The 13,774-nt window shown below is 40.0% G+C and overlaps 1 non-coding gene and 1 pseudogene across 1 annotated transcript; one reads left to right on the top strand and one right to left on the bottom strand.

Moving 5' to 3' along the window:
• Positions 1-4,440: 4,440 nt before the first annotated feature.
• On the top strand, positions 4,441-4,558 carry LOC129410759 (5S ribosomal RNA; annotated as a pseudogene).
• An 807-nt stretch (positions 4,559-5,365) lies between these two features.
• On the bottom strand, positions 5,366-5,447 carry trnas-uga (transfer RNA serine (anticodon UGA)). Its single transcript has one exon. It is a non-coding gene; the product is annotated as a tRNA-Ser (tRNA).
• Between the last annotated feature and the right edge of the window lie 8,327 nt (positions 5,448-13,774).

Raw genomic sequence — 13,774 nt, 5'->3', positions numbered from 1 at the left:
TGGATCCATGGTTTTCTACATAAAAACTATAATAACAGATCCATGGTTTTCTACATAAAACTATAATAACAGATCCATGGTTTTCTACATAAAACTATAATAACAGATCCATGGTTCTCTACATAAAAACTATAATAACAGATCCATGGTTCTCTACATAAAAACTATAATAATAGATCCATGGTTTTCTACATAAAAACTATAATAATAGATCCATGGTTTTCTACATAAAAACTATAATAACAGATTCATCATTTTCTACATAAAACTGTAATAATAAATCCATGGTTCTCCACATAAAACTATAATAACAGATCCATGGTTCTCCACATAAAAACTATAATAATAGATCCATGGTTTTCTACATAAAACTATAATAACAGATTCATCATTTTCTACATAAAACTGTAATAATAAATCCATGGTTCTCCACATAAAACTATAATAACAGATCCATGGTTCTCTACATAAAAACTATAAAAACAGATCCATGGTTCTCTACATAAAACTATAATAACAGATTCATCATTTTCTACATAAAACTATAATAATAAATCCATGGCTCTCCACATAAAACTATAATAATAGATCCATGGTTCTCCACATAAAACTATAATAACAGATCCATGGTTTTCTACATAAAACTATAATAACAGATCCATGGTTTTCTACATAAAACTATAATAATAAATCCATGGTTCTGTACATAAAAACTATAATAACAGATCCATGGTTCTCTATGGTTGTGCTAAACCTCTACGGGTGTAATATACCTTTGGCCAGAGGCGGCGCTGTTGCGGACGCGCCATGTTTAAACAGCAGAGGATCCGTCTGTTCTGTTCTGTTATTACTGGAGCTCAGAGTGACAACACGGTAAACTCCTGCGATAAACTCTTTTATTTCAGCATGTTTCGTGTGTTTTACAGTTTGACAATTCTCACATTTACTGGTATTTTAGACGGACCTTTGATAAGTTTGAACGGTAACATTAATGTTACGATATGATGTGTAAAAGTGTATCGTTATCTACTTAAGGTGACTGCTGCTCTTTGTTTCGTGCACCGTGTTTGTTGAAAGATTTGGTGTCATTATCTTTATTACAACACCCCTCTTAAGTTAGTATTTACCGTGTACAGTACCGCGGGTAGATATATATGTGTAATATTACATGAGGAGTGCTCTGTTTTGATCACTTTGCTCGTTAAAAAACTGTACAGTATTTGTCCAGATGTTGTGATCAGTCATTGTACTCCACTAGTTGGATTGGAATAATGAAATAATCTCATAACTAGGTTAAAAGACACCGTGCTATATGTATATATTTGTTGTTGTGTGTACTATAGCACTTCTGGAAAGCTTGCACATTTGATTTTTAAAGATGATATGCAGCATTACAAGTATTTGTGTTCATGTTTTTGTCACATATTCATTCTTCATTCTTCTGTGAGTAGCTAGAGAATCATATTTCACTCATAAATCTTTGTTTAGTCCTCCAGGTTACTTTTTTTGTGGAATTTGGTCTAAAATATTTGATATTCTATGAGTTTTATTAAAGGAGACCTAATATGTTTTATCCATTTAAAAAAAAAAAGAACTAATATTATAAGAACATAATAAACTGAGATAGTGACAGTGATATGAATATCAAAGTAGTGATTTAGGTACATGTAATATGAATTCCAACTGAGGGGTATATATGTCATGTTTCTAAACACATTTCTCTGTCATTGTAGAGAAAATGAAGAACATTGTTTACTTTTTCATTTATTTGCTATGCAGGACCCTTCTGAGGAGACCAAGAGGATCGAGGACAATCCGTCCATGAGGGACCACAGTGCCCCTGTGAAGCAATAGACTATGAGAGGAAGAGATGCCTCTGACCAAGCTGAGGTACTGGAGAAGTACATTCTCCAGTTTGGGAAATACAAGGGGATGTGGACTACACCTTGTACCTCATCCAGAGCCAGCAGATAGAGGAGGCTGCAGGAGTTGTTCTAGCTGAGCGGCGTAGCAACGACAGCCTTCAGTCCTTCCTATGCTATGCCCTCACCTTCCACAAACAACACCCATGCCTACTCCAGCAGAAGAGGAAAAGCAGCTGGTGGGACCTGGTGCCCGTGCCAGCAGTACCTGGAGGCAGGTCTGGCAGAGCAGGGATCCTGGCTACGCAGCCTTCATCCTCAAAAGGAAGTGTGCAGTGGGGACCAACATTCATAAGCTGCCACAGTAACTGCAGAAAAGGCAGCAGCTCTCTACCTCTGTCCCCTCCACGTGTGTCCCCTCCTCTGCTCCTGCTGAACCCAAGAGTGAGTTAATGCGACACACAACTGTGTATTTTGTGTTTATTTAAAAAAAAAAAAAAAATGTAATTCATAATTTTGGGGAACATTAAGGCTCCCCATGTAGATCATCAGTCTCCATCTATGTCAATTGTAAATGATGTCCTTTTCTTTTAGCAATGCATGAGGATGAGGCGTTGGAGAGGGCTATGATCAGCATCTCCCCATCCAAGGAGCATGTGGATATGTGTAAGTTGTATCTGTTATGTGTTAGCTTTGTCTTTGTTGTACTTTGCATTAAAGGTCTATTTTTTTTTTTTAATTACAGCCGTGTCTGCACCAGTTTCAGCCGCTGCTGATCTCCATCAGTCCTCAGGTTGATAGAGAAATTCCCTGATGTCGTACCCTGAAGGACTCACTTTCAGTGTCTCAGCCTCAGTTAAAGTCAGGTAAAAAATCAGTACCTTTCCCAATATAGATTTAGTTTTTTGTTTAAAAATATTGATGTATTATATTTTATTTGTCTTCTCCATCTAGTGCCTGGACTGGACCAGTGAAGGCAGGAGGGAGGGTCTTTGTGTTGGACTACAGGTGCTGGCCCTCTCCAGTGAACACTACCACTGATGATCTGCTTCCAAACATCATGGGACAGAAGGACATGCTTAAGCTTGTGGATCAAGAGTATGCCACGCCTGTCCACAGCTCCAGCAGAGATCCCAACAGCATGCCACATTCAACCACAAAACTGCACATTTTATAATACATAAAACACAACAGCAAATTATTAAACACATCCAAGCCAAAGCCAAAGTCCAAGTATGAGGGTGACGGCAACTCCATCCATGAGTCCTATCAGCAGAGTGCTATCAGATATTTCTACTGCTCCATCAAGGTTTTTCAAAACCTATGGAGCAGCTTTAAGGACTTTGTGTCCATAGAGTTACTCAAGTAAAAGTACTGTTTGTCTGTCTATAAAAGTATTGTTTGAAAATTGTAACTACAATTCTTCATTACATTTTAAAAATATAAATTTTACTGTATGTTTATAACCTCTGGTGTAAAGTTTAATGTAAGTACTTGTAATTACACACACTGTGGGGTTGACATCACTAATCTGTTTTATATTTATCCTGTAAATAGTATATGTGAATATGTATGTAAATATGAGTAATGTCCTGTAAATAAATTGTATCTGAACTGTACATATTTTGTTTTTTACATTTGTAACTCTCAGTAAATGTTTGTGTATTTGTGTATTTTCTTTAATGCATTATTATAGATTCAGAACATAAGACTTTATAAAACTTTGTTATAAAGTGATAAGAGATAAATGAATTGTATAATAAAATGAGTACTGATTACAATAAAATAAAAACGTATAAAGTGTTCAAATAGAGAGGTAGATGGAGGTGTGGTGAACAGTTTACTACTCCAAAGCTGAGTGATGTGATAATAGCAGTGTTTGAGGCTATTACATTGTTGTTGACCTTCTGAAAAACATTTTTTTTTTTTACCTCTTGGCCATTCCAGGTTTATTTGGCTAAGGTGGCACAAAAGATCACCATTTGCGACCTGCACTGTACAGTATGAGCCTTTTTAGATCATAAACAAGGCATTACCTGTCACAAAATGTAATAAACATAATGCAGTCTGTCTCAGCATTAACTGTAAACTGTTTTATGATAGAATGATCAGTTGTATGTGATTTTCTAAATATGCGACTGGCTGCGGGGAGATGGACTTTGAGTCCATCGCTTTAACCTCTTGCCCACAGCAACAGCACCCTTGTATTTGCATTAGAATATAGTTGATGTGTATATAATTATGTTTGAAACAAGAGGAATGGTAAGTCCCTGTGGTTGATAGTTAGAAAGCCAATATCTGTCTGTGCACTTCTTGGGTGTTGCCTTAACCACACGCTCTCTACAAGATGACATTTTTCGACAAATGCAGTGAAAATGTGAGACAGACAATGGCAAACAATGAAGACAAGTTTACTTTAAATGTCACATAAACACAGCAGCACAAATTGTTTAATTCACTGTAGATTTACTGGAGATGCAGGGGATTGATCCCAGGATCACATATATGCAAAGCATGCAGTCTGCCACTGAGCTACATCCCCTTCCTATCACAGCAGCAAACTAAGTCCAAGTAATGTAACTTTGGCCATACCAACTTGTCAAAGCCTGATCCCATCAGATCTCAGAAGCTAAGCAGGGCTGGGCTTGGCTAGTACTTAGATGGGAAACCACTGGGAGAATCAGGTGCCACAGGGGGGCGCCAGTCACATAAACTGTCATTGTGTCCTTAGGCAAAGCTCTTCACCCACATTGCCTAATATGAAAGTGGTGTGTGTGTAAGTGACAATGGGGGTTGGAGGGGCTAATGGTGCAGATTGGCAGCTGCGCTTCCATCAGTCTGCCCCAGGGCAACTGTGGCTACAGTAGTTTATCACCACTGGGTATGGAGTGAATGAATAATGATCTGTAAAGCTTCTTTGTGACATGTCTGTTTTTATATAAATAAAAACTTACTTTTGCAAATTGAGACTACACTATTCACAGGGTTCCATTTATAAAATTTACATAGAGATACTGGAGCTTGAACACTGAACATCATTCCTGCTACACATACGCTACAGCGCTGACCTTCATGCTCTAAACCTGCGCTGAATGGACTACAGCGCTGACCTTCATGCTCTAAACCTGCGCTGAATGGACTACAGCGCTGACCTTCATGCTCTAAACCTGCGCTGAATGGACTACAGCGCTGACCTTCATGCTCTAAACCCGCGCTGAATGGACTACAGCGCTGACCTTCATGCTCTAAACCTGCGCTGAACGGACTTTGTAAGGGAAGAAACTTTTGCTACTTGAGATTATGTATTGGAAGGGGTGCAATAAAAGCTCTGTTGACAGATATGGTGGGGATTGAACCCAGGACCTCATACATGCAAAGAATGCACTCTATCACTGAGCTACACTCCCTACTGTCTTCAGTGATCATTACAGAAACTACATCTCTGATTAGATCTGGATATGACAATGGACACAAAAACAAAACAAGTGTATTCAACAAATACTCGTTGCTGGCAGGACTCGAACCTGCGCGGGAACATCCCAATGGATTTCAAATCCATCGCCTTAACCTCTCGGCCACAGCAACAGCACACCAGCTCTTTCATTAAAATATAATTGGTTTGTATATGTTTGAAACAAGCGATGATGAGTCAGAGATTAAGAAACAGTTTCAACAGTGCACAGCAGGGGCACCAGCTTAATAAAAATATTTTTTATATCCACAAATGTTCCACTCATAATAGAAAATCAAGTGCTGTGTGACAACACTTACATGCTAAAGTACATGTGAAGAGGTCCATTCTTAGTAGAATAAACATGGTGACTTAATTTTCCTGGTCTCTCAGTCAATTGGAACTACTTCTTTAAGGATACAATCTCTCTGACTATATAAAAAACTGAGAATGCTTTTATTTGCTTTACTTGACATTTGACTGACATCATGACATTTCTGTGGAGCAGTCATTGTCTGTGCAGTTTCATTTGAACTCCTCAGTCCTGTGGTAGTGTGACTGAGAGGTCTAAGGTGCTGGATTTAGGCTCCTCACTCCGGAGGTTTGGGTTCAAATCCTGCCACTATGGGAGACAACATTAGTCACAGGGTGACATTTATAAAGTGTTATATGGAAAGTGAACACTGTACTTCATACCTGCTAAGCATATGGTCTAGTACTGACCTTCAAGCCCTGAACCTCCACTGAACAGACTTCCCAAACAAAGCAACTTTGCTACTTGAGATTAAAAGGTGCCATTAAAAATGTCATGATTTATTTATTTTTTGTAATTGTTTACAATGTAACATTTATTAATGGAAAAACACACACATAAGCTGTAATTTGTTGAAAAAATTTAGTTTTGAAAGCACTGTACAATTTTACATGAGAGCCCAAAAATTGTTGAGAAAAGTGCACTTATCGGCTGTTTCTATAGGTGCCTGTGACATCCCACTGTTTTGCTCTCACACCAAAAAATAATCTCCAATTACGTTTTTTGGGTGAAATATGCACATCACAAACATTAGATTAATGTGTACTTTTTCCCATTGAAATATATGCACTGTTCTGGTTGAATATTGAATAATATCACCTAATTTGAACAATATAGTTATGTATCCTGTATGCTATTCTTATAAGTTTAAAAGACTGGTTTGCCATGACCACTGGGCTTAATTTTTGGTCAAAACTCAACTGTTCATAAAGCTTCACATGTCACCCGCTGTCACTGGGCCTTCACTGCTGAGCCCCACTTCAATTCTCAAATCAAAGTCCATGTTAAACTGACTCACATGTTCACAAACCACAGTGACAGTCCCACCAGATTGTCATCAGAACTTGGAGTGGAAGAGAAGCTCCATAAAAGCTAATGTGGAAAGTCTGATTCACTCACTGTGCAGATGGATTGAGGATAAGTATATCTTTGGTGCATGTGTCTTTTTAAACTCCTTAATAATACATAGTTCATTCATTCATTTCAGAGCATTTCTGTAGTAAGCTTTTTTCTTGTAACGTGACTACAGCAGTGTGTGCAGTTTGTGCCCTCCGAGGGGGTTTTGAAAGCAGTGGTTGTGCTTAAGTTGCATATTCAGCAAATGGTAGACGTAGAGTATAAGCAATGAAAAAACAGCTCAGTTATGCAGGAATGGTCAGGTCTGTGTATTGTGTACCTGGACCTAAAATGCCCATATTTTCAAAAGGCAAATTAAATGACATTTACAAAAAAAAAAAAAAAAAAACACCTTTGAGTTGCATAACCTGCTTGGGGGCGTAATTGCAGACATGTTTTTTTTAATCCTTGGTTTTGGTTTAACAGAAAATGCAGTGAAAATCCCTGCTCCAACCCTGACAGAGATTGCCCCTTTTTATTAATTTTATTTAATTTGTTTGCTTTCTACCATATTAATACGTTGTTTTTGGCATAAACAAAGCATACCCCCTCTTTTCAGCCTTGTATACAAAGTTTGACTGTAAAAATGCAATCCCATTAAACTGGATTGTTGTTTCCAAAGTGTTGATGACCCAGGGCAGCCAGCAGGGGTCTCAGCCGAGCCAGTCTCCTGGAGTAGGCTCCGTGACGTCAGTGGAAGTGTTAGAGAGAGCAGATGGAATGAGCTTCTTGGGCTCCACATAACAGCCTCATCTTCTATTCACTTCTGTTTATTCACCGCCAAATACCACACAACCATTTCCTCCAGGGGCCGCACAGAAATAGACAAGCAGCGGGGGCAGTGGTAATTCCAAGCTCTCAGCAATGAGTACAAGTGTATGACGCCTGCTTGGTTTGAAACAGCAAAGAGAGCAGATGACAGAGGAGGTCAGTCCAAAACAAAAACAAACAATGTCCCCACAATTACTGACTCCACCTCCCCACCCCGAACTCCTAATACCCCAACAACTGGCGTGCAATCAGACAGTAAAGTTTTACATTTGTATGGTTCTCCAACACGTTATGCACTCTAGTTGTACCCGCCTGTTAGCCTATGATTATATCAAAGTTAAATCCGACCCGCCCAAACCCGTTAACATTCCACCTGTTACCCGCCCATGCCCGTGATAAATCACACACAGATCAAAAGCATTCTAAATGAAGCATCCATCAGAATACGAACTGAAAAGTTAGAACATCAAGAATTACAATCACGAAATGAAATTAAACAGTTACACTTTCTTCAGTATGATTACAAATTCACAGACTCGACTGTCATCACTTCACAGGCTTTATTTACTGAGCAGAAGAAACTCTGACTGAGATGCCACACGGACTGAACCAGGACTAACCCAGAACTAACCCAGGACTGATTCCAGGGCATAATCATGAGGATTAAACCAGGACTGAACTAAGACTAAAACATGACTGAACTAGGACTAAACCAGGACTAAACTAAAACTGGACCAGGACTCACTGTCGGGACGGGCTCGGAGGTGCAGACTGTCGGGTGACCGCAGGCAAAAGGATCGGTGTAGAGCTCCAGGCCCCATCACGGTTTGTGGACACCCTGCTCCACGGGCTCAGAGTTCTCTCTTTTATTGTCAAGATTAGTTCTGGTTTAAACCTGGTTTAGGTCTGGTGTAGTCCTGGATTAATCCTGATTTAATCCTGACTTGCCCATGTGTAATCACTACCTGCCAGCATTTCTGGCCATAAAATTCCAGAATGTTAAAACCTACCCATTTCAGCAATTATTTGCCCGTACCCGTTGGATACTTGATCTGGTGCACGACTCTGACATGATTGCCTAAGTCATTTTCAAGACAGGAAAATGGAAAAAAAAAAAAAAAAAAAAAAAATCAGTTATCTTCTGTTAACTTTTAGTCATGAATTTTTTTTTTCTTTTAGCGAAATCATTCACATTTCCAATTAAATGCGACTTGTATGTGATCTCCAGTGTGAACTTTAAACTCCCCAAAAGTGTCCCGCATGAGTATTGGAGGACACAAAGTCGTCACAAGAAGCGAGCATGTACAGTGTTTACAGAATAAACGCTTGGCTTGTCTCTCAAAATACAGTCCAGTTATTCGTAAAATGGACAGGTTAAGCATCAACGGCGACTTCGTTTGTTTGAGTCTTCAGCCTCCAAACCCGCCTGGTTCAGATAAGACTCCTTATCCTTGAATACAGCAATCCCCCCAAATATTAATAAACTGTCTAACCTCGCTTTCTCTCCATTGACTAGACTCTGAGCCTGACGTGTAGGTGGGATGAATGTTTTGGGAGCACATATCCAAGTGGCATTTGAGAAAATCTGATCTGTGCCGTTCAAATTGTTGTCAAAAGATCAGATACAGGTAACATAGGGCTGAAAAAATTTAGATTTGTGTCACTTCAGGCTGCAGTCTGATCGTGGCCTTTATAATAAGAAATACACTGATAGCATAGTTTGGCTGTGACTGTGTGACGTTGACATATTAAATAACCCACACACCTGGTCTCATGTGTATAAAATTTTGACGCATTTAGTTCCGACTCAAACTGGGGAGTCACTGAGCGTTTGGTGCAGTCTGTCTGTGTGATGGGGCACAGAAGGCACATCAAAGACTCCGCTCCGGCTCCATGCAAAGCTTCACAAGGGCACACTTTGCATATCTAAAAACCACAGTCTTGGAGGTGAGACGTCGCCCCCTCCTCCGTCTCACTCACGGACAGTCAGTGCTTTCAAATGGACTCCGTAATCCAATATTGACTTTAATGACGGAACTGGAGGGGTCTGATGTAACCGTGATGAGTTGTTGTGGGTCTCTGAGCTGAAGGTTGGCTCATTTTGGAGGAGGATTGCATTAGGCACCCGGAAAAGACACTCATGAGATCAACATATCTTCGAGTTTCACATGCGCAGCTGTCTGTGGTTTGAAATATCCAACAAATATGTGAGTCTCTTTTCTTTTCTTTTAAGGTTAGACATTTAGACCAACACAAACGTCACTGATACACAAGGGAAAATACTTGGACACAGTAGGGGTAGTCACAAATACTGTATGGTGGTTTGTAAATGCAGGTTCATCAATTTGCAAATACATGTAACTGTGGTGACATTTGTGAATCGCTTAACATTTTCTTTTGAGTCGAGAAATGCTTTTGTGAATGTTGTTACATTTATTTGTAAGTCATGTATTTGTGGATGGCGTGATATTTATTGGATAATGAACACACAAACCTATCTCCAAACTCAGAAGCTGAGAGCCTCTGAGGCTCAGGCGATGTCCACCGACAACGCTCCTGGATTTTTTTTTTGGGGGGGGGGTGAAAAATTCGCATCCACACATGTGTCGGCTCAATAAATATTCATGTCCTGACAAAGGAGCACTGAGTGAAAACGATGTAATACATATGTCACACCTGTATGTGGCGCTGTTAAAATAAAATAAGATTTAATAATGCACATCTCATCACAGTTTTTTTTTTTTTTCACTTTAAGGTAATTTAGCCTATTTTAGATGTATCCCAGAATTATAGCCGTTTTGTTTTGCAAAAGTTTGCAAAAGTTTTCGGTTTTGGCCATAAGATTTGGATGAGAATTATTAGAATAACTTGGTCTCAACAACTGACAGGTTGATTACCCGTGCATAATCTTTGTTATTGATCCATGTGCGTAATCTGCGTGGTGCGCGTTGTTAGCATTAGCATTGTGTCTCAGTTGCTGGGCGATGGGAGCGGCTCTGTAGACTACACCTGTCACATTTCAGCAACGGTCTTGCAGTCTGAGGGGGCTCGTTTGAGGGCTGCAGCCTTCACTGCCTTCGGCGGACCCTGGTGATGATGGGGTCACAACGTCATCATTTTGCAAAAGCTGCGGTTTGCTTGTCCACATGGCAACACTGGCGTTCTCAGATTTCTCCACTCTGGAACCAATTTACAAAAAACACTGTTTTCGGCCACCTGAAACGCCTGCTCCATGTGGACAAAAGGACAAAACTAATAAAAACTTCACAGTTTCGACCAAAAAACTTTGTCGTGTGAACACCAACTCAGAGGCAGAGAAACTGAGCTCACACTGTCACAGAAGTCCAGGTGATAGCCGTCCCACAGATGTGAAGCATGAGCTACAGCAGCTCTGTCCAAAACACATGAGCAGACAAAGGTCATGTGTGAGGGGCCAGACACTCGCCACTGGTGACAAACAGTCAGCTGCAGACAGACATATCTGAGCAGTGTCCTCGCACTAACTGTGGACATGTGTACACTTCTATGGAGCATTTATTACTAACACATTATTTACACAGCACTATCACAACACAATTAGCATGCGTTATGCTGAAACTACTGCACATGTCATTGTTTGTGAAGTTGTAGTGTATTGTTGTGTATCTTGGTTTTGTATATTTATGAGGAATTGCTATGCAGGAGCATGACTGACACAGGCTTGTGGGTTGGGCACAGGATTGGATCGAACAGCTAACTGTAAAAAGGGTTCAGTTAGAGCTCGGGAGAGATCGCTAAAATACTCAAACATGCACAGATCTCAAATGAAACCACTTCAGGCACGTTTCTAATGATGGAACAACGTTAGAATAAGGCAGAAAGCTCCAAAAGCTGATTTTGCATAACACTTTCTCTTTGAAACCGGAAGGAGCATGTTGTACCCTCTCTGCCTGTTAAAGAGCGCAGTTTTCGGTATTTTCATGGTTCTTATTGTGTGCAGGCTGTCACTTCTCATTATTGAGTCGGGGGACAGGTACCTGTTTGTTCCAGTCTGGCCCAAATACACAGCTGTTTGAAGTGCACTGCTCCGACTGAAGAGCTCTCTCCTGTGACAGAGAAGAGAGGGAGGGACGAGATGAGAAAAAGAGATGAGACCGAAGAGACGAAGGGATGGAGGAATAGGAAAGAAACCGTAAAAGAGGAGAGAGGGAAGAATGGGAGCGAGGGTGTGGGCGGAAGGAAAGAGAAAAAGAAGAGAGTGCAGAAGGCAGAGAGAGAGAGAGAAATAATAGAAAGAGAGCCGAGGAAGGAGAGAGAGAGAAAGGAAGAGATCAAAGTAGAGCAGAGGAAAGAGAGAGTGGAGGAGAGAACAGAGGAGAGGAGAGAGAGAGAAGAGAGAACGGAGGAGAGAGAGAGAGTTACTGAGGCTTTGAACAAACACTTGAGTGAGATCTGAGGCGGCCTGTGGGACCTGCGCCTCCATCACACACTCACAAACACACACACACACACACACACACACACACACTGCAATTCTCCATTTACATTTCACTAAACATGGGGGGTGGCCAAGTTTAATGTCTCTTTGTTCAAACTGTTAATGTTTTTTGCAGTTTTCTTGCTATTACCAGCGTTATTAAGCATAGGTGGAGTTTGACTTTTGCACTGTGGGGGCAAACATTTATCGCCAGGGCACTAGATTCATGATTTAAAATGCGTATTGCCATGTGCACAATAAGGAAACGCCTTGCCCTGTACAGTGAAATCATCGCTTTACTGTCCACGCTGCTGTGCATTATAACTATTCTGTGACATTACACAGAATAGTTATAATGCTGTAACACATACAACAGTAATGTTCATCAGCCTCCCATAATGTCAAACTACACATTATCGCTCCTGACTGTGACTGGGGGGCCAGCGAAGGAATACATGTGCTTCGTAGTGACGACGCAGATTATATTCTTTTAAAACCACCACATTTTCTTTACATATCAGACAAACTGCACGGTCCTTACGCTGAACAAAAGAATAATCGGTCGTCCACTGTTCTTTGAAAACTCGGCACTCTCTGTCAACTTTTCATACTTTAACAATTGCCATTTTGCTGTCAGAACTACAGAACTCTGTTTCTTAAATATAAATACTTCATATAAATATTGTTTTTTAGTTGAAAAATATATATATATTATAAAATAAAATAAAAAATCAGCAAAGTACAAGATGCAAGCGTGTTATTATTTGCCAAAAAGTAATTAAAAAAATAGGCCATGACAACTTTTGCGGATTATCGCATAGGGCCAGTTCAAGTGGTGGAGGGCAAAGGGGATGGCGGGGGTGGCAGTCAAAGGGGCGTGGCAGGCCTTAGTTTGATGACCCCTGGTGTAATCGTTCAATTAATCAAATAGGTTGCCATTGGAAAAAGAAAATGTATTCTGTCTTAAGTTTTTAAGAGTGAATATGTTTTGTCACTCATCCAAGTATGAAAGCAGCTTCTTCACCTCTGACAGAGTTCTGTAAGTCACTAAAATATGAACATTTCACACCTTAGAGTAGTTCAGTTGAATCATAAGTCTTTATTGTAATCAACTCGGGCTCATGCTCATTGCGTGGCTTGCCAAGCTTTAATTGCTGGCTCACAAGCTTATTCCAAAAATAGTAAAACAGCCAATATTTTTTTTTTCAAATGTGCTAGATAAACATATAGTGAACACTGCAACACAAACATCTGCATTGCACCAAGTATACATAAAGGCTTAATTAATAAAAACAAATCTGAATATATTGTACCCGACCCACTGCCTGAGCTGCATTTTATGAAGTAGTCCATGCTCTTGATTAACATCATCTGAATAAAAGGTCAAGATCAATAGAGTGAAATGACTGTTAAATAAAGAGCTGCACTAAACCTGCACTAAACCTGCACACATATAATCTCTGAAACCAATGTACTATCGCCAATGCGACAAACACACAGAACAAACTCAGCATCAGCAGCACATCCCTCTGTCACAGAGAGAACACGCATATTCTACTGAGTCGTGTCCTTTAGTCCGACAGAAGCTGAACCGCATCAGCGCACAAGGAAAGCTGTTTTTTTTTCAGGCTTATAGTTTATGCAAATGAACCATGCGTTATAAAATTTCGTTTCTGTAGAACCTAAACGTGTGGGATGTCCAAATTATATGAAGCAATACAAATTTGGTGACTTGGTATGTTGGCGTATGTTGGGTATAAGTGGCTCTCCTCTTGATTTTGCTCTCCCAATGTGGCTCTTGTGAA

Source organism: Boleophthalmus pectinirostris, unplaced genomic scaffold (genome assembly GCF_026225935.1).
Source record: "Boleophthalmus pectinirostris isolate CB_2022bp ecotype Guang Dong unplaced genomic scaffold, ASM2622593v1 HiC_scaffold_23, whole genome shotgun sequence".
NCBI lineage: Eukaryota > Metazoa > Chordata > Actinopteri > Gobiiformes > Gobiidae > Boleophthalmus > Boleophthalmus pectinirostris.
The sequence above is the reverse complement of the archived record's forward strand: the minus strand, read 5'-3'. Positions and strand labels throughout refer to the sequence as shown.